This window comes from Artibeus jamaicensis, unplaced genomic scaffold (assembly GCF_021234435.1).
Source record: "Artibeus jamaicensis isolate MK-2021 breed Jamaican fruit bat unplaced genomic scaffold, CSHL_Jam_final contig_659, whole genome shotgun sequence".
Classification (NCBI taxonomy): Eukaryota; Metazoa; Chordata; class Mammalia; order Chiroptera; family Phyllostomidae; genus Artibeus; species Artibeus jamaicensis.
In genome coordinates, this window is record NW_026521916.1 from 862,434 (window position 1) to 883,690 (window position 21,257).

The 21,257-nt window shown below is 38.1% G+C and overlaps 1 protein-coding gene and 1 non-coding gene across 2 annotated transcripts in view; both read left to right on the top strand.

The window, feature by feature from the left end:
- Window positions 1–21,257, top strand: part of CCDC7 (coiled-coil domain containing 7) — a 362,459-nt gene that overhangs the window by 309,675 nt on the left and 31,527 nt on the right. The window lies entirely within an intron of this gene.
- Window positions 12,525–12,631, top strand: LOC119045903 (U6 spliceosomal RNA). Its single transcript, XR_005081877.2, has one exon. It is a non-coding gene; the product is annotated as a U6 spliceosomal RNA (small nuclear RNA).

The window sequence follows — 21,257 nt, forward strand, 5'->3', positions numbered from 1 at the left end:
GGTATATAGTTATTGCCATTTTAATATTCTTTTTAAATTTTTTCTTTTCATTTTATTGTTGTTCAAGTACAGTTGTCTCCATTTCCCCACTACCACTCTCCACAGCAACACACCCCACCTCCCACAGTCAATCCTATCCCCCTTGGACTTTGTCCGTGGGTCCTTTGTACATGTTCCTTGATGACCCTTCACCTTCTTTCTCCATTATCCCCCACCCCTGACCTCTCTGGTTACTGTCAGTTTGTTCTTTATTTTAGTGTCTCTGGTTATATCTTTGCTTGCTTGTTTGTTTTATTGATTAGCTTCCACTTACAGGTGAGATCATATGGTATTTGTCTTTCACCACTGGCCTTATTTTGCTTAGCATAATGCTCTCCAGTTCCATCCATGCTTTGACAAAGTGTAGGGATTCCTTCTTCCTTTTGCTGTATAGTATTCCATTGTGTAAATGTATCATAGTGTATTTCATCCACTCATTTACTGATGGGCACTTAAATTTCTTCTAGCACTTGGCTATTGTTAATAACGCTGCTATGAACATTGGGGTGTAAATGTTCTTTTGGATTGGTGTTTCAGGATTCTTAGGGTATGATCCCATTATTGGAATTGCCAGGTCAAAAGGCAGTTCCATTTTTAGTTTTTTGAGGAAATTCCATACTGTTTTCCACAGTGACTGCACCAGTTTGCATTCCCACCAACAGTGCACTAGGGTTCCCTTTTCTCCACAGCCTCTCCAACACTTGTTGTTTGTTTTGTTTATGATGGCCTTTCTGGCCAGTATGAAGTGGTATTTCATTGTGGTTTAATTTGCATCCCTCTGATGGCTAGTGATACTGAGCATCCTATCTTATGTCTGTATGTCCTCCTTGGAGAAGTGTCTGTTCAGGTCCTTTGCCCATTTTTTTCATTGGATTCTTTGTCTTCCTGGAGTGGAGTCTTATGAGTTCTTATGATATTTTGGAGATAAAACCCTTGTCTTAGGTATCATTGGAAAATATGTTTTCCCATACCATTGGTCCCCTTTTCATTTTGCTGATGTTTTCTTTAGCCATGCAGAAGATTTTTATTTTGATGAGATCCCATTTGTTTATTCTTTCCTTTGCGTCCCTTGCTCTAGGGAACATATTGGTGAAAATATTACTGTGTAGAATATGTGAGATTTTCTTGCCTATATTCTCCTCTAGGACTTTTATGGTATCACAACTTATATTTAAGTCTTTTGTCTATGTTGAGTTTATTTTGGTGTATGGTATAAGTTGGTGCTTGAGTTTCATTTTTTCGCATGTAGCTGTCCATTTCTCCCAACACCATTTGTTGAATAGGCTATTTTACTCTATTTTATGCTTCTGCCCCCGTTGACAAATATTAATTGACTACAGAGGCATAATCTGGTTTCTCTTCAAAAAAAATTAATCCTTTACCATTTTTTCTCTTTCTAAAGAAGTAATTTTAACACTTCTTATAGTACTAGTTTTGGGCTGATGAAATACTTTAGCTTCTTTTTTTTTGGTCTGGGAAGCTTTTCATTTCTTCTTCAATTTTAATTAGTAGCCTTGCTGGTAAGAGTAGGTCTTTGCTTTTCATCACTTGGTATATTTTGTGTCATTTTCCTCAGGTCTAAATAATTTTTGTTGAGAAAGCAGCTGAAAGTTTTATGGGAGCTTCCCTGTAGATAACTAACTGTTTCTTGCTCTTTTTAAGATTCTCTCTTTGTATTTAACCTTTGGCATTTTCATTATAATGTGTCTTGTAAGCCTCTTTGGGGTCATCTTGGTTGGGACTCTCTGCACTTCCTGGGTTTATATTTCTGTTTCCTTTACCAGGTTAGAGAAGTTTTCAGTCATTTCTGTCTTTAAATAAGTTGGTATTAGGTAGATCTGCTATGTCTCCACGTTCACAGAGTTGCCTTATGTAGTAAGTATTCAATGGTACTGATGGCACAGTCTCCCTAGTCCTTGAGCTGGGTGCTCTATAAGTGTTGCTTGAATGGGTTGTGTGAACATTCCTGTTGTAGTTGAGCCTTGATTGCTGTTGGTATGTTGGTGAATAGGTTTGATGCTCATTATGATTGGCTGTGAGGTTTGGCCACAACTGCAGCATCTTAGCTGCTGTGTGGGGCTCATTCTATAGAGCAGGACTTGTCAGCAGACTCTGGTTCCTGCTGATACCATTGTTTGGGTGTGTAGCTTTTGCAGCTAATTCAGTGGTGTTCTGGTGTGGTTACAACTGGCCACTGGGTGTGCTCTGGGGCCTCTTGGGAGGGGCTCTCTTGCATACTAAGGTCAACCACTGCCTGTGACTGGCCTGAGGCAGTTTTCTGGTAGAAACTACAAGGTGATGTGCATTTATAGTTCCCTCTGTTGGGCCAGGAGGCACATAAGAAAGTCCATTCTGTGAACTGAGGCTGACTTCCACCAGCACCAGACCTGGGGTTTCTCAGCAAAAACACGGGGCGCCTGGGTGCCTTTCAGGCACTGAAAGAACCTTAGGCAGTACTGGAGTTAGGTGAGATGGACTCTCAGGTAGTCGACAAAATGGAGATATGGTGGTCAACAGGTTAATGTGGATTCAGATTTGGCACAGTGCCCAGCCTGGAGACACTCAGTAAGAAGCACAGGGACCACAAAATTCAATTTCTGTCTTCCCAGGGCCTGCAGGCCTTTGACAATATTTGTAAAAGACTGCAGTGCAAGCAAAGGCTGGTTGTCCATTGCAGAAAGAACATTCCACAGTGGTGGACTAAGACATGCTGGTTGCTATTGAAAGATCCTCTAGTGATGTGAAAGTTGGTGGGATAGGGTCTCACAGAATCATCAGTGTAGGTAAGTAGAGTTCAGCAGGTTAATGCAGATTCAGATTTGGCTACATGGGAGGAGGTTTCGACACAGGGATAGTGGCAGCTGCCCCTCCAGTCCTTGCCCTCAACTCAGGCAACTCAGTCACTTTGTATGTCTGGTGACTCCTGAGCTTCTGTCCCTCTGCTGGAATGCAGGGTAAGTGCCTGTGAGTGAGTAAATCTTTGCTTTGGCCCTTTAAAAGGACATGTGGGTTTCCAGCAGCCATCTGTCTCACCTGGACAGATAGAATTCTTGCTGATTTTATAGCTAGAAGTTGTGGTAGCCCCTCTCCTTCACACTGGTTATTTGGGCTGGAGAGCCCTCTGTGGGGCTGGGACTATTCCCTCTTAAGGAGAGAACAATGCAGCTGAGGTATCCCTTCTAATTCTCACCACCACATGTGGGTGCAGGGCCATCCCATTTTGAGTCTCCACCCTTCCTACCAGTCTTGACTTGGCTTCCTCATTTTATTGTTAATTATAGGCCTTCTCTTCAGTTAGTCTTAAATTTTTTCTCCAAGATGATTATTATACAATTTAATTATAATTTTGACATGGTCATGATGGGAGGCAAGCACAGCATCTGCTTCTTCTTTCATTTTGACTAGAACTCTCCTATATTCTTTATGCTATACTTCACACCCCTGTGACTGTTTTTATAGCTGTAAATTTGCACACCATAATCTCTTTCCATTTTTCACCCATCCCCAAAGCACTACTCTCATCTGGCAACCATCAAAGTTTTTCTGTACCTGTGATGTGTTTCTGTTTTGTTTCTTTATTTTCTTTTTTAGATTCTACATATAAGTGCAATTATATGGTATTTTTCTTTCTCTGTCTGATTTGTTAAACGTGGCACAATACTCTCTAGGTCTACCCATGTTGTTCCAAATAGCAAAATGTTATTGTTTTATGGATAAATAATATTCCATTGTATATATGTACCACTTCTTCTTTATCCATTGGTCTATCAGTGGACACTTAGGTTGCTTTCATAACTTGATTATTGTAAATAACACTGCAATGAACATAGGGGTGCATATATTCTCTTGAATTAGTGTTTTGGGTTTCTTAGATGAATCCCTAAAAGTAGAATCACTAAATCATAAAGAAGATTCATTTTTAATTTTTTAAAAGACTTCATACTGTTTTTCATAATGGCTGCAAAAATAATTTACAATCCCACCAGAAATGCACGAGCCTTGTCTTTTCTCCATATTCTTGCAACAGCTGTTTGTTGATTTGTTGAAGATAGCCATTCTGACAGTTATGAAATGGTATCTCATTCTGATTTTAGTTTGCATTCCTCCAATGATTAGTAACATTGAATATCTTTTTATGTCTTTTTCCATATACATGGCCCAAAAAATGTCTATTCAGGTCCACTGCCTATTTTTTAATCAATTTTTAATTAAAATTTTTCTTTTTTTATTTTAAGTTGTATTAGTTTCTTATATAAAGGATGTGGCAAAAGTATGTTTACAGTTGTTTATATGGAAAATAATACAATAATTAATAAATAATAATACAAAAATTGCCCTGGCTGGTGTAGCTCAGTGGATTGAGTGTGGGCCTGCAAACCAGAGTACCGCAGTTTGATTCCCAGTCAGGGCACATGCCTGGGTTGCAGGCCAGTTCCCAGAAGGGGATGCACGAGAGGCAACCATACATTGATATTTCTCTCCCTTTCCTTCCCTTCCCCTCTAAAGATAAATAAATAAAATCTTTTTTTAATCTTTAAAAATAATAAACTCAGTGTTCAGTGTAATCAAAAGTAGTGTAAACCTACTTTTGCCCCAACTTGTATTTTGGATAACCCTTATTGGATATATTATTGATGAACATCTTTATCCATTTAGTTGGTTGTCTTTCAAAAATTTTTAGGGACTACTTTGCTGTCAAAAACTTTTATTTTGATGTAGTCTTATTTTTACTTTTTTTGTTTGTTTTCCTTGCCTGAGGAGACATATCCAAAAATTATTAGGAGTCATGTCAAAGATTGTACTTCCTATGTTTTCTTGTAGTTTTAGTTCTTCTCAGTTTTTGGTCTTACATTTCAATCTTTATTTATTTACTTATTTTTAGTTTATTCTTGTATATAATCCCCCCCCACCACAAAAGCCAGAATTAACTGCTGGAAGGTGGTCCCTGTATAATACAGGCTTACTCACTTATGAGTGTTATAGGAACCCATATGTATCAGTGTACCAGCTGACATTGTTGTGAGATACTGTGATGTTTCAGTGAATTTTGTTTTGAGGACTCAACACATTTGCCCATTTCATGATATGGGTAATTTATAAGTGTACCTTCCCACACTTTGGGGGGATTCTGCCCACAGGACCCCCCTGGCTGCCACGGATGAGAATAAGTCTACCAAGACATGATCTGCTTGGGCAGGAAAGATGGCCAATCTCTCAAAGGAGAAGGGCCAGAAGCCTGTTCCTCCATGCACTTTTATTGAGTTCAATTTGCACAGGAATACAGGTAAAGCTCATTAATCATTGTCAGACAGTAAGGATCAAACAATAGATATCATACAAAGAACTATGAGGACTTATTCTGAGTCAGGGTCAGTTAGCTAAAGGGCTATAAAACTTTGGGAAACAAACTCATTTCCTGCTCAGACCCTTATCATTTGATTGAGGACATCCTTAGCAAAGCAGGTTCACAAAATTTTACCAATTCTCTCTTAGGCCTGATTGCCCCAGGAAACCCACCCTTTTCAGTACAGGGCTGCACTGCCCTCTGTCATTTTTTCAGGTTTAAGTTAGGCAGGGGAAGTTAGGCAACCAAGACACTAGGAGACAGTATTCCTCTTCTTGCAGACAGAATGAGGACTTAGGCTATGTCAAAGCCAAGGGGCGAGAGTCCATCACCCCCTTTTGCTATAGCCCCCCAAGTCCTTCCCTGGGGCCGCCTTGGTCATGCCTGTATTAGGTCGTCCCTCCCTTGAGGAATTTTACCCACCATTGGCTAACCGATCACGCATTGGGGACCAGGCAGGATGAAGTAAAAGGGGCAGAGGTGGCACCCCTGCCAGGGAGATAAGCTTTGTCTCCTTAGTGGCTTATGGTCTGAAGGTTGCTCACTCAGCCTTAGCCATGGGGAGGTTACAGCTTCTGAAACCAGGCAGGGCAGTTCCCAACACCACACTGTATTGAGTTTCAGCTGTTTTTGACCCCCCCAAAAAAGCATATTCTCCATGCCCCAACCTCCCTATTCACTGGATCTCACCCTGAGTGACTTTTTTTTGTTTCCTGGATGAAAAAAAGTCCTCAAGGGCAAACATTTTGTTGATATGAAAAAGGTGAAACAGAAAGGACTGGAATGAAGGGGAAAGGACTAGTTTAAAAACATGTATGAATGACTCATGGACTTGGACAACACTGTGGGAATTGACTGTTGGAGTGGGGGAGGGCAAAGGGGGAGAATTGGGACAACTATAATAGAATAATAATTTAAAAAATTGCAGACTGCTCTGGGTAGTATGGACATTTAAATGATGTTAATTCATCCTATCCATGACCACATATATACTTCCATTTATTTTTTTGTTTCAATTTTTTCTTTATTGACACAATATTCTGAGATCTTTTACCTCTGGTTAAATTTATTCCTAGGTATTTGGTTAAATTTCTTCCTAGGTGTTTCATTTTTTGATGCAATTAAATGGGATTTTTTTATATTAAAAGTTCATTTATATTTTTTACTGTTGGCATTATTACAAATGTCCCCCATTTCCCCCATCATTGACTCCTTCCATCCTGCACCTTCTCCTCATGCTCCCCCACTGCCAACCTTCACTACAATCTTGTCTGTGTCCATGTGCTGTGCATATATGTTTATATATACTTTGGCTAAACTCTTTCAGTCTCTCCCACTCTACTACTCCCTTCTGAGATCTGTGGGGTCTGTTCCGTGTATCCATGCCTCTGTTTTGTTTGTCAGATTATTTTGTTCATTAGATTTTACATGTGAGTGAGATAATACGATATTTGTCTTTCTCCGACTGGTTTATTTTCCTTAGCTTATTATTTTCCAGGTCCATCCATGTTATTGCAAAGGATAACTTTTTCACAGCCACATAGGGTTCCATTATGTAAATGTACCACAGATTTTTTTGTCTATTCACCAACTGATGGACACTTGGGCTATTTCCAGATCTTCGCTATTGTAAATAATGCTAGTATGAAATAAAACTGCCATTTGGCATTTAAAATTTTCTTTTCTGGTAGTTCAGTATTGGTGTATAATAATATAACCAGCTTCTGAATTTTTTTTAAATTTTAATTGTTGTTCAAGTACAGTTTTCTGCCTTTACTCTCATACCAGTCCAGTCCCTCAGCCCTCCCTATCTCTCTCCCATTTCCACCCCCACACCTCATTTTTTGTCCATGTGTCATTTATACCTGTTCCCATAAACTCTTCCCCTTTTCCCCTGAAATTCCCTCCCCTCTCCCCTCTGGTCACTGTTAGCCTGTTCTCTATTTCAGTGTTCTGCTACTTTACTGAATTCATTTATCAGTTTTAATAGTTTTATGTAGAGTCTTTAGAGTTCTATCATGTCATCTGTAAATAATAATTGTTTTTCTCTTCCTTTCCAATTTATATGATTTTTATTTCTTCTTTTTGTCTGATTGCTGTGGCTGGGACTTCCAATATTATGTTGATGAAGAGTGGTGAAAGTAGACATCATGTATTTCTTCTGATCTTAAGGAAATAACTTTTAGTTTTCCCTGTTAAGTATGATGATAGCTGTGGGTTTGCATGTAGATGGTTTTTATTATGTTGAGGTATATTCTTTCTAACCCCATGTGCTGAGAACTTTTGTCAATAATGAATGTTGGATATTTTAAATAATTTTCTTGATTTATTATTATGAGAATATTATTTTTATTCTCATTTTTATCACATTAATTAATTTGTGGATATCGAGGAAAGCTTGTATCATAGGAATGAATCTCAATCATGGGGTATGATCTTCTCAGTGTATTTTTTTAATTCCATTTTGTTAATATTTTGTTGAGGATTTTTGTACCTGTACTTATCAGGGATATTTACGGTAGTATTTATGTTCTTGTAATTTCTTTGTCTGGTTTTGGAATCAGGATAATTTGTCCTTGTGAAATTAACCAAAAGCTCCCCTTCTCTTGACTATTTTGAAAAAGTTTAAAAGGAGTAGATGTTAATTAACTCTTTAATATTTGGTAAAATTCACTTGTGACGTCATCTGGTCCCAAACAATAGTTTGCTGGGATTTTTTTTTATTGTTTATATTTTTACAGTTTTCCCCACTCTTTCTCCCTTTGTCTACTTTCACCAAGCCCCCCCCACTCATATTGTTGTCCATGTTCACTGGCAGTGCATATATATTCTTTGGCCAGTCCCTTCACATTCTTTCATCCAGGTTTTTCCCCCCCTTGACAGCTATAAGACTATTTCATGCACCCGTGCTTCTGTTTCTACTCTGTTAGTTTATTTTGTTCATTAGATTCCTCATATAAGTGAGATTATATGGCATTTGCCTTTCACTGACTGGCTTACTTCAGTTAGCATAATAATTTCCAGGTTTATCTAGCTATTGCAGTAAGTAAGAGTTCCTCCTTTTTTACTCTTGTGTGGTATTTTATTGTGTAAATGCAACACAGCTTTTTTATCTACTCACCTACTGATAGGTCCTTAGGCTGTTCCTTAGCTATTATAAATAATGCTGCAATGAACATAAGGGTGCATATATTCTTCTTGATTTTAGTGTTTTAGAATTCTTAGGATATATTTCCAGAAGTAGTCCTATTTGTTTATTTTCTCCTTTGTGTCCACCACTCTAAAAGATATATTGGCAAAATGTCCCTACATGAGGTATTAGAGATTTTACTGCCTATGATTTCTTCTAGGATTTTTATGGTTTTGGAGCTTACATTTAAGTCTTTTTTCCATTTTGAGTTTATTATTGTGTATAGTATAATAAGATGGTCTAACTTAATTTTTTAACATATACCAGACCAGTTTTCACAACACCATTTGTTGAACAGAATTTACTCTGTTGTATGCTCTTGCCTATTTTGTCAAATATCAATGGATCATAAAGGTGTGAGTTTATTTCTGGGCTCTCCATTCTGCTCCATTGATCTATATGCCTATTCTTAATGCTAGTACCAGACTGTTTTGATTACAGTGGTCTTGCAAATATTGTACCATCCTTGCATCCCTGTGATGAATGCCACTTGATCATGGTGTATGATGTTTTGGATGTATTTCTGGGTGTGGTTTGCCAATATTTTGTTAAGGATTTTAGCATCTATGTTCATCAGTGATATTGGCCTGTACTTTTCTTTCTTTGTTGTCTTTCATCCTGTTGTTTATGATGATTGTGGTCTCATAAAAAGAGGTTGGAAGCCTTCCCTCTTCTTGGATTTTTTGAAGTAGTCTGAGAAGGATAGGGGTTAGCTTGACCTGACATGCTTTGTAAAATTCTCCTGTGAAACCATTTGGTCCAGGGCTTTTGGGTGACAGGAGTTTTTTTTTTTTTTTATTACAGTTTCTCTTTCACAAGCTGTTATTGGTCCCTTTAGGCTTTTTGCTTCTTCTTGATTCATTTGTGGAAGGTCATGTTTTTTTTCTAGAAATTTGTCCATTTCACCCCATTTTTAAAATTTTTCATAGTAATTTCTTACAATCCTTCGTATTTCTTGGGTATCAGTAGTACTTTCTCCTTTTATTTCTGATTTTATTTATTTGGGTCCTCTCTCTTTTTTTCTTGATAAGTCTGCTTAAAGACTTATCTATTTTGTTTATCTTTTCAAAGAACCAGCTATTGGATTTATTGATTCTTTCTTTGGGTTATTCTTTAGTCTCTCTGTCATGTAATTCTGCTCTGCTTTTGCTTATTTCCTTCCTTCTACTCACTCTAGGATTTGTTTGTTGTTTTCCCCAGTTCTTGTAAATGTAACATTAGGTTGTTTATTTGAAATATTTCTATCTTTTTTAGGTAGGCCTGCATTGCTATGAACTTCCCCCTCAAGACTGCTTATGCTATGTCCTATAGGTTTTGGACCGTTGCGTGTTCATTTTTGTTTCCAGAAACTTTTGATTTCTTCCTTGATATCATTATTAACACATTCACTGTTTAATATAATGCTATTCATGAATATTTTTTAAATTGTTCCCTTGAGGTTGGTTTCTGGTTTCAAGTTCTTGTGGTCAAAAGAAATGCGTGGTATGATTTAAATTTTCTTGCATTTTTTGAGGCTTGTTTTGTATCCTGCCACGGGGTCCATCATTGGAAATGTTTCGTGTGCATTTGAAAATACTGTGTATTTTGCTTTTTCAAGATGAAAGGTTTGATATATATTAGTAAAGTTCATTTGATTTAATGAACTTTTCCACAATATCCTTGTTGATGTTTTGTTTGAAGATCTATCAACTGTTGACAGTAGGGTGTTGAAATCCCCTAGTATCAGTGTGTTGCTATCTTTCTTGAAGTACTCTAAGAATTTCCTTATATATTTGGGTGCTCTTATTTTGGGTGCATATGTGTTTACAGTATTTATGTCTTCATGATGGAATCTTCCCTTCAGTATTATGAAGTGTTCTTCTGGGTCTTTTTATAGCCTTTGTTTTGAAGCCTATTTTGTTGGATATAAATACTGCTACCGCAGGTTTTCTTTTCCTGTCTGTTTGTTTGGAATATTTTTACCAACCCTTCACTTTGCAGTCAGTGTAGGTCTTTTGTTCTGAGGTGGGTCTCTTGTTAGCATCATATTTTCTTATCCATTCAGCTACCCTATATCTTTCAATTGGAGGATTTAACACATTTACATTTAAGGTTATTGTTGATAGGTACTTATTCATTGCCATTTTACTTCCTTCATACTTGTTTTCCTCTCACTGTTTATCTCTCTCTCCTTAGAGCAATCCCTTTAGCATGTCTTGCAATGCTTCTTTGGTGAAGGTGTATTCTTTTAGCCTTCTTTTGTCTGAGAAGTTCCTTATTTTGCCTCTCACTTTAATTGAGAGCTTTGCTGGTTAGAAAAGTCTTGGTTGCAGGCCTTTCATTTACATTACTTGAAAAATACTTGCCATTCCATTTTGACTTGTAATGTTTCTGTAGAGAAGTCAACTGATAGCCTTATCAGGGCTTCCTTTTATGTTACTTTCTATTTTTCCCTTGCTGCCTTTAAAATTGTCTTTGTCTTTGCATTTTGCCATTTTAATTACACTGTGTCTTGGAGTTGGCCTCTTTGGGTTCCTCTTGATTGGGACCCTCTATGCTTCCTGGAATTGTGTGGCTTTTTCTTGCATCAAATAAGGAAGTTTTCCATCATTACCTTTTCAAACAAGTTTTCTATCCCTTACTCCTCTTCTTCTCCTTCTGGTATCTCTATTATATGGATATTATTCCATTTCATGTTGTCCTGCAATTCCCTTAATCCAGCTTTATTCTTTTTTAATATTTTTTCCTTTTATTATTCTTTTTGAGAGTTTTTTTTCCTGTCTCATCCTCTGGTTCACTGACCCTGCCTTTTTATTCTTTCTAATATGTTCTTTAATTCAGAAATTGTATTCTCCATTTCCTCTTGGCCCTTGTTGATTGTTTCCATGTCCTTTTTTAAGCTGATATACTTTTCAGTAAGTTCCTTATAGTTTCCCTGTAGTTTTTCATAATTCTCACTGAGCTCACTGAGCTGTTTGGAACTCAACATCTGATAGTTGACTTGCCTTTATTTCATTTAGCACTCTTTCTGAGGGTTCGTCTTTTCCTTTCAATTGGGTGTTGTTTCTTTGTCTTCCCATTATTTGTGAGACCATTCTTATTTGCTACTGCTTCTTAAATTGATCTGTTTTGACTTCCTTACATTGTGGTGTGAAGTTCCATGGTAGGATGCCTGTGAGACTCAGTGGTTCAGTCTCCTTGATTACCTGAACTGGATGCTCTTGGATGCCCTTTATGCCATCTATGTTGGTTCTCTGGATGTAAGTGGATTTTGATTATTGTTGGGTTTTCTTTGATTGGTCCTTTTCTCCAGCTGGTTGACTGAGGATCACTCTGCCCACCATGTCTTGCATGGTGTTGTACAGGTGGTGCCAGAAGAAAACCACACATCCCAGGAAACAAATTTATACCCACAAAACTAACTCCCCCTTGCAATCCCACTATGAACAGCAAATGAACATGTATTAATAAGGGTGCAAATAGATTAAAATTATTATAAGAGAGAAGAGTAGATATGAGATGACCTACTGAAAGAAAAATGATTTGAGAGGGTAGACAGAGGAGCACTAACAAGAGTTTAGAGTTGGAGCAATGTGAAGAGAGAAGATAAAATGTACATCATGAATAAAAAGAAATGAAAAATGTGGAATAGAGTATGAGAAGAGAAGTGTATAATAAATTAAAATGATATAAAATAAATGAAGTGAAAGATAAAAAAGGAAAAATAGTAAATGATTATTAAAAATGTAGGAGCCAAATTGGAGAGAAAAATTTACCACATTACTATCAACCACGAATGAGCTAAAATTAATATAGGTGGTATGGGAATAAAAGGGGGAAAAGAAACAAAGAAAAGTTTAAGATATGTCTAGAGGAATGGGAAGTAATTTTGAAGTGATAAAGGGAGAGGGAATATTAACAGTGAGGAACAAAAGCCAGGCTAGGACAAGGGAAAATTAAAATTTAGGATGTGTGCTTGCTTCGGCAGCACATATACTAAAATTGGAATGATACAGAGAAGATTAGCATGGCCCCTGTGCAAGGATAACACGCAAATTCATGAAGCGTTCCATATTTTTTAAAGATAGCCTCTTCAACAAATGGTGCTGGGAAAACTGGACAGCTACGTGCAAAAAAATGAAACTTGAGCACCAACTTACACCATATACCAAAATAAATTCAAGATGGATAAAAGACTTAAATATAAGCCATGACACCATTAAAGTCCTAGAGGAGAACATCGGCAAGAAAAGCTCAGATATTTCATGCAGCAACTTTTTTACTGATATGTCCCCTAGAGGAAGGAATATAAAGGAAAGAATAAACAAATGGGATCTCATCAAAATTAAAAGCTTCTGTGTGGCTACAGAAAACAGTATTAAATTATCAAGACAACCAACTGTATGGGAAAACATATTTGCCAATGATACCTCAGACAAAGATTTAATCTCCAAAATATACAAAGAACTTACATGACTCCACTCTAAGAAGACACCCAACCCAATTAAAAAATGGGAAAAGGACTTGAACAGACACTTCTCCAAGGAGGACATACAGAACATCCAGAGACACATGAAGAGATGCTCAATATCATTAGCTATCAGAGAAATGCAAATTAAAACCACAATGAGATACCATTTTACACCGGTCAGGATGGCTATTATAAACAAAGCAACAAACAACAAATGTTGGAGAGGGTGTGGGGAAAAGGGGTCCTTACTTCACTGTTGGTGGGATTGCAGACTGGTACAACCATTATGGAAAACAGTATGGAATTTTCTCAGGAAACTAAAAATGAACCTGCCTTTTGACCCAACAATTCCACTGCTAGGATTATATCCTAAGAACCCTAAAACATCAATTTCAAAGAACCTATGCACCACAATGTTCATAGCAGCACAATTTACAATAGCCAAGAGTTGGAAGCAACCTAGGTGCCCATCAGTGAATGAATGGATCCAAAAATTGTGGTACATATACACAATGGAATTCTATGCAGCAGAGAGAAAGAAGGAGCTCCTACCCTTTGCAACAACATGGATGGAACTGGAAAGCATTATGCTGAGTGAAATAGGCTAGGTGTTGAAAGACAAATACCATATGATCTCACCTTTAACAGGAAGCTAAACAACAAAACAAACAAGCAAGCAGAAAAAAACCAAAAACAAAGACATCAAAATAGAGAACAAGGGGACAGTGACCAGAGGGGAGAGGGAAGGAAAGTTAAGGGGAAAAGGGGGAGGGATTTGGAGTAACAAATAGGAAGGACACAGGGACGAGAACTAAGGGGGGTGAAAATGGAAGGGAGGTGGGGAGCAAGGGGTGGAGGAGGCTGGGATGGGAGAAATAGACAAAAAAACTGTACTTGAAAAATAACTAAATAAAATTTAAAAAAACCAAAAAAACAAAGTCATGAAAGGCAAGGACCTATATCCAAGATGACTCTATCCAGCAAAGCTACCATTTAGAATGAAAGGGTAGATAAAGCACTTCCCAGATAAGGTCAAGTTAACTTAACTAACCTAACTAACTTGGAGTTCATCATCACCAAGCCCTTATTATATGTAAGGTTAAAGTGGCTCATATAAGAAAAAAAAGAAGAGCAAACTTATGAACAGGAAAATGATAACAAACTCACAACTGTCAATAACTTCTCCCCTTAGTTTATGTCCACTAAAATAAATGGACTAAGCTAACCACTAGAGCAGGAATAGATTCACAGAAATGAGGATCACATGAAGGGACATCAGCAGATGATACTGGGGAGAGAAAGGGGGAAAAGGTACAGGAAATAACAAGCATAAGTGGTAGGTACAAAATAGACAGGGGGAGGTTAAGAATAGTATGGGAAATGGAGAAGCCAAAGAATTTATATGTATGACCCTTGGACATGAACTAAAGGAGCAATGCTGGTGGGAGGGGGTACAGAATGGAGAGGAGTGAAGGGTTGAAATGGGACAAGTATAATGGTATAATCAATAAAATATATTTTAAAAATTTAGGATGTAAGAAAAAAGAAAAAAGTGAAAAAAGAAAAATAAAGGACAGGATGAAAGAGAAATAGAAGAAAGACAAAAAACAGGCTAAAATGGCCAAATTAAAAATTTGAGACAAAAAGCAGAGTAGGAAAGGGGACCAGTAAAATTTTATAGTTGAAATATGAAATTAGTGAAGATCTATAAATAAAATTGAAAAAATATGCAACAATAACTAACCTACCCATAAAGAACTAGCAAAGATTGCTAAAGGTGGTGAGAAAACATGGGTATTTTAAGAGCAGGGAAATAGGATATGAAATGACCATTGACAACAAAATTTGTTTTGTATGTCTGGAGGGGGAGAAATAGTAAGAGTATAGAATGGAAACAAGTTGTAGCTAGAGAGAAAACAAAATTTGAAATGAATATACTACAAGGTAAGAGGAAAGTAAAATGGGATAAGAGAAGGGAGGGGCAAAATATGTGAACTGAAATACACTATAGTTTAGAATCCAGTGACTTAATATGTACAAACTTGCCGGACAAGAAATGAATATTAAAAACCTATGCTGGAAAGAAAATATCACAAATCATGGAGAATACCACAATGGATTTCATCTCAGTAGCCTCTTGTATTTTCCAGTTTTTTTCTTCATAGTTCTGCCTCTGGTGATGTCAGATGTAGACCCTGTCTGACCTTATGCAGCCTCTTCCAGACTTCCAGGGATCTACTCTCCCTGGCTGTCTCCTTCAGTTCTTAATTGAGTCACTCTACACTCAGCAGTCAGGTTTATGCACTGTAGGGCATGGCTGAATCCCTCCTGGGATCGAGGCTATTGTTTCCTCCCAGGGTGCTGCTATTATTCAGAGGGGAGTGGTCTGCCTGAGCAAGACAGCTGCTGCCATATGGGGGTTGGCTCAGCACCAGGATCCCTGTGCCTACACTTTCAGTTCTCTCTCCAAAGCCTCCATCCCCAGTATCTCCTCAAGTTTCTCTTGTCTACTCTGCCCCACTTTGGCAGGGATCTACTGTTTGTAGCTATCTCCTTCAGTTAATCATTTCAATCAGTACTCTGCAATCAGGCTTAAGAACCACAGGACAGTGACAGAGTCTCTCCTGCCATCAGAGCTGTTGTTTCACGTCAGGTTGCTGCCACTTGGAGAGTGGTGTGCCTGAACATAATGACTGCTGCTGTATTGGGGATGACTTAGCATCAGGATCTCAGCATCTACTCTCTCAGTTCTCTCCCCAAAGCCTCCATCCCCAGTCTCTCCTCAGGCATCTCTCAGACACTCTGCCCCCACCTTTGCTGGAGCTCAGGGTAAGTGGCTGCTAATAAAAATTCGTGCACTGGCCCTTTAAACAGCTCTTTGTGTTTCCAGCTATCCATCTCCAGCAGAGAACAACCCTGTCACTTTCTGCCACTGTTTGTTATGGGCTCTGGTGCTTTAGGCTGGGAATCCTAGCTTAGGGTTTAGATCCCATTCTTCTCAGGGGAATTCTACTGACTGCTTAATTATCCCTCCAGTGCTGCTGCCTGTAGTCACCTAACCAGCCTTCTTGAGTCTTTACCACACTCCTTACTAGACAGATTGTGCTAGAGCTGACTCTTCTGTCTGTCTGAGGTCTTTTTTTATTTTAAATGATAGCTTTTTTTGGATAAATTAGTTTTGTTGTCAGTCTTTGCTTTTCATCACTTTGAATATTTCATGCCGATCCCTTCTGACCTGAAATGTTTCTATTGAGGAATCAACTTATAGTCTCATTGGAGTGTCCATGTAGGTAGCTAACTCTGTCTCTTGTGGCCCTAAAATTCTCTTTGCCTTTAATCTTTGCCATTTTAATTATGATATGTCTTGGGGTGGACCTCTTTGGGTTTATCTTGTTTGGGTGTCGCTGTACTTCTTGGACTTGTGCATCTCATTTGCCATCTTAGGAAAGTTTTTGGTTACTATTTCTTCAAACATGTTCTCAGTCCCTTGCTCTCCCTCTTTTTTATTCCTGGTATCCATATGATGAAGATATTGTTACCTTTCATGTTGTCCCAAAGTTCCCTTAAATTATCCTCATTGTTTTTTTATTATATCCTTTTTTTTAAGATTTTATTTATTTATTTATTTATTTATTTTTTAGAGATGGGAAGGAAGAACGAAAGAGAGGGAGAGAAACATCGATGTGTGCTTACCTCTCGCACACCCTCCACTGGGGATCTGGCCCGCAACCCAGGAATGTGCCTTAAACTGGAAATCAAACCAGCGACCCTTTGATTCTCAGTCCAGCACTCAGCTACTGAGCCACAGCAGCCAGGGCTGTCCTTGTTCTTTTTTAATTGTTTTTCCTTTTGCTGCTCTGATTGGGTGTTTTCTTTCTTTCTTTTTTTTTAACTTTGGCATCCAAATTGCTGGTTAAATAGTCTGCTTTATCCAACCTACTTTTTATTCCCTTCAGTGTATTCTTGATGTCAGACATGTTTTTCTTCATTTCTGACTGGTTGTTTTTCATGGTTTCTGTATTCTCTTTCATGCTGTTGAGCATTCTTATAACCATTAGTTTGAGCCCTTTATCTGATAAATTGTTTGCCTCCATTTTATTTAGTTCTTTTCTGGAGATTCCTTCTGTTCTTTCATTTGGGGCTCGTTTTTTTGTCATCCCATTTTGGCTGTGTTTTGGTTTTTGCTTTTGTTTTTATGTATTAGATAGGACTTCTATGGTTCCCATTCTTCATGGTGTGCCCCTCTGTAGTAGCTGTTCTGTGGGATCCAGTGGTACAGTCTCCTTGATTTCCTTAGCTTCCTTAGCTGGGTGCTCCTGTAATGTCCCTTGTGTGGGTTATGTGGACCCTCCATTTATAGTTGGGTTTGCTTGCTGTTGGCTTATCTGATGGTTGGCTCAACCCTCAGGCTGGATGACTATTAGGTTCAACCCCAGTCATGGCATGCCAGCTTCTGTATAGGTGCTTGCTTTACTCTAATAGGTTCAAAGTCTTCATAATCTTTACTTTGATACTGAATTCAAATTTTTTTCATGAGGGAATCTCTAAAACCCTTCATGAAGAAGTCATTACCAGGTACAGCTCCAAGACAGTTTGGGGTTGAAGCAAGGGAAGGCATGTCTGAGGTGTGGGCAGGGTTGTTGGTACATCTTTTAAGTGTAGAATGATGAGTTTGAGGGGTGGAATCAAGAGAAAGAAGGAAATTAAGTCATGGCTGAAAAGGAGGAGACATGGTGATGGGGAAGGAGAGCCACATTAAAAAAATAAACAACCTAGTCCCTGTGAATCTATGTCCTAGGAAGGGAAAATAAAATCAAAAGAAATAATAGACTGATAAATTTGTAAAATGAGGAAAAGCAAGGAACAGACTTTAATGTAGAGCAAGGAAACTGAGTCAGGGGTAGAGGGAGATAGATAGCAGTGGCTTTGGTCCTTCCCATGTCACTGCAGTCCTCAAGTTCAATTTCTAATATTTTGTTGAGGATTTTAGCATCTTTGTTCCACAGGGGTGTGACCTATAATTTTCTTTCTATGTAGTATATTTATCTGGTTTTGGAATTGGGATAATACTGGCCTCCCAAAATGTGCTTGAGAGTCTTTCTTCCTCTTGAATATTTGGAATACTTTGAGAAGGATAGGTGTTAGTTCTCCTTTGAATGTTTTGTAAAATTCACCTGTGAAGCGATTTGGTCAGGACTTTTGTTTGCTGGGAGTTTTTTTCATTACTGTTTTAATTTCACTAGTTGTAATCTGTCATTTCTCTGATTCTTCTTCATTTAATTTTGGAAGGTTAATTACCAATCACCAGTTGCCCATAGCACTCTGAATTATCTGAATAGTTTCCACAGAGGAATGTTCAAGCTTAATGCAAAATTTGATACAGATTTGTCTGTAGTCACTCAGGCATCTTGAATGCAATGGTCACACAGTACATATGCTCACTCAATGGTATCTACCAACCCCACTGACTAATACAGTGAAGTCTTCATTGTTGATACATGTGCATTCCAGTCTATTTTCCTTGACTGCCAGGTTACATTGATGGCATGCAAACCATTCTCATTATATTAACAGTGGCTGGACTTTTTCCAAACAGACCTCATATATACAAGTAGTCTTGGTTTAGATCCCTGCTTTTTAATCACTTTGTATATTTCCTGTCAATTCCTTCTGGCATATAATGTTTCTGTGGACAAGTTAGCTGACATTCTTATGGGAGTTTTCTTGTAGGTAACTGTCCTTTTTCTGTGGCTTTTAAGATTCTCTCTTTGTTTTTAACCTTATTATATGTTCTGGTATGGGCCTCTTTATGTTTATCTTGTACAAGGTCTCTGCCATTCCTGGACTTGCATATCTTTTACCTTCACCAGACTGGGGAAGTTTTCAGTAATTATTTCATTATGTAGATTCTTGGTCTCTTGTTTTATCTCTCTTCTTTTTCCTCATGCCCATATCATATGGATGTTGTTATGTTTCATGTTGTTCCAAAGTTCCTTTAAACTATTCTCATTCTTTTAAATTTAATTTAATTTTAATTTTTTGCTATTCTGATTGGGTGTTTTCTGCTAACTTGTTTTCCAAATTGCTAATTCAATCCTCTGCTTCATTCAACCTACTCTGTATTTTTTCAGTGTATTTTTGATGTCAGAAACTATATTTTTCATTTCTTACTGGTTCTTTTTTATGGTTTCTATGTCCTTTATCATGTTGTTGTAGTTTTCACTAAATTCTCTGAAAATCTTTGTAACTATTACTTTGAATTCTATATGTAATAAATTGTTTGCATCTATTTCATTTAGCTCTTTTTCTGGAAAGTTCTCTTGTTCTTTTATTTATGGCTTTTTCTCTCTCTCTCCAATGTGACTTTGTGTTTGTTTTTATATATTAAATTGATCTGATGTGACTCCAACTCTTAATGGGGTGGCTTTATGTTGTAAGTGTTCTTTGTGACCCAGTGGCACAATCTTTTTGATCACCTTAGCTGAGTGTTCTAGGAAGTTTCTTTTGTGGGTTATTTGAGTCCTCTTGTTATAACTCAGTCGTGATTGTTATTGGCCCATTCATACATGGGATTGACATTCAGGCTGGCTGATTATGAGGATAAACCCCAGCTATTCCATGCAAACTACTATGTAGGTGCTGACAACACAAAACAAAATTTACCTCTGCAGGGTCCGTTGCTTGTAGGGATCTTCCTTTGGATATGCAGTTTGTGAAACTTATTGGATCCTGCTCTGATGTTGTGAAGTTTACCCCAGACCATGTTGGATCTGAGCCTTTGGGAAGGGACTCTGGTACAATCCAATGCCAGACACTGTATGTGTTTGGCTCTCAGCAACCTGCTTTGAACAACAAGCAACTCACAGAGTGGCTGCCTTAGCTGGGCTTGTGTGTATGCAGCAAAAACAACCTGCACACCAAGGTTGGCATTTACCAACATTGGTTCTGGCTGGGAGCAGAAAAGCAGAAGTCCCAAGGCATCCCGATGTCTGCCTTTGCCTGCTTCTGTCTGCCATCTGCCTGCTAGGCTTAATCACTAAAAGACCCTCTTGTGGAGTCAGGAGGGTGAGGCTAAAGGATTTTTAAAATTTAACCTTTATTGTATGTCCTTTCTATTATCATTAATCCCCTTATACCTCTTCCCCCAGCAATCACCACAGTGTTGTCCATGTCCATGAGTACTTTTACCTTTTTGTTCAATCCCTCCACTACCTCTCTCCCCCACCCCCACTAGCTATCATCCTGCTCTCCATCTATGAGTCTGCCCCCATTTTCCTTGTTAGTTCGGTTTGTTCATTAGATTCCATGTGTAAGTGAGAAATCATATGGTATTTGTCTTTTTCTGAATAGCTTATTTCACTTAGCATAAAGTTCTCCAGGCCCATCTATGCTGAGGCAAAGGGTAAACTTTTTTCTTTTTTTATGGCCAAGTAGAATTCCATTGTGTAAATGTCCCATAGTTGTTTTATGTGGGATACCCCATCCCGCAGCCCTTTTCCAGCTGCCATGGGTGTGAATAAGTCATCCTGGACATAATCTGTTTTTTCAGCGGGGCAGGGGGTGGTGATTCCCTCTAGTGAAGAATGCCCCAAGCCCTTCTCCAAAAGGCTTCTATTAGGGTCAGAACGTGCAAGGGTATACAGCATATATGCATAGCCTATCAATCAATGTCCAAAAGGCTACAGTTGTAGAAAACAAATATTATCTTACAGATAACAATTGAAGAAACACAGATCTTCTCAAGTCAGGGTTTGACTTGAGACATGCTGACACCAGTTGGTAGTAAAAGCATATTTCATGATGCAAGGAGTTCACTCCTTATGCTTTGAACTTGATCATCTTGTTTATATCAACAGAGCTATACCAAAGCAAAGCAGTCTTCAAAATATACAATGTATTTATCAGGCCTGATTTTCCACGGGAACCATCAATTTAAATGTCAGGTCATACCTGCCCACTGCATTTGTTGCTGGCTTTCCAGTGAGACTTACTGGCCTCTTTCAAGGCCTGCTCACATGGGGCTACAGTCTCCAAAACTATACAAAGTGGTCCCCAATAGTTTTATCCACTCATCTACTGATAGACAGTTGGGTTGCTTCCATATCTTAGCAATTGTAAATAATGCTGCAATGAACAGAGGGGATCTTTTGTTCTTTCAAATTAATGTTTTGGGTTCCTTTGGATATATTCCCAAAAGTGGGATTGCTGGGTCAAAAGGCAGATCCATTTTTAAT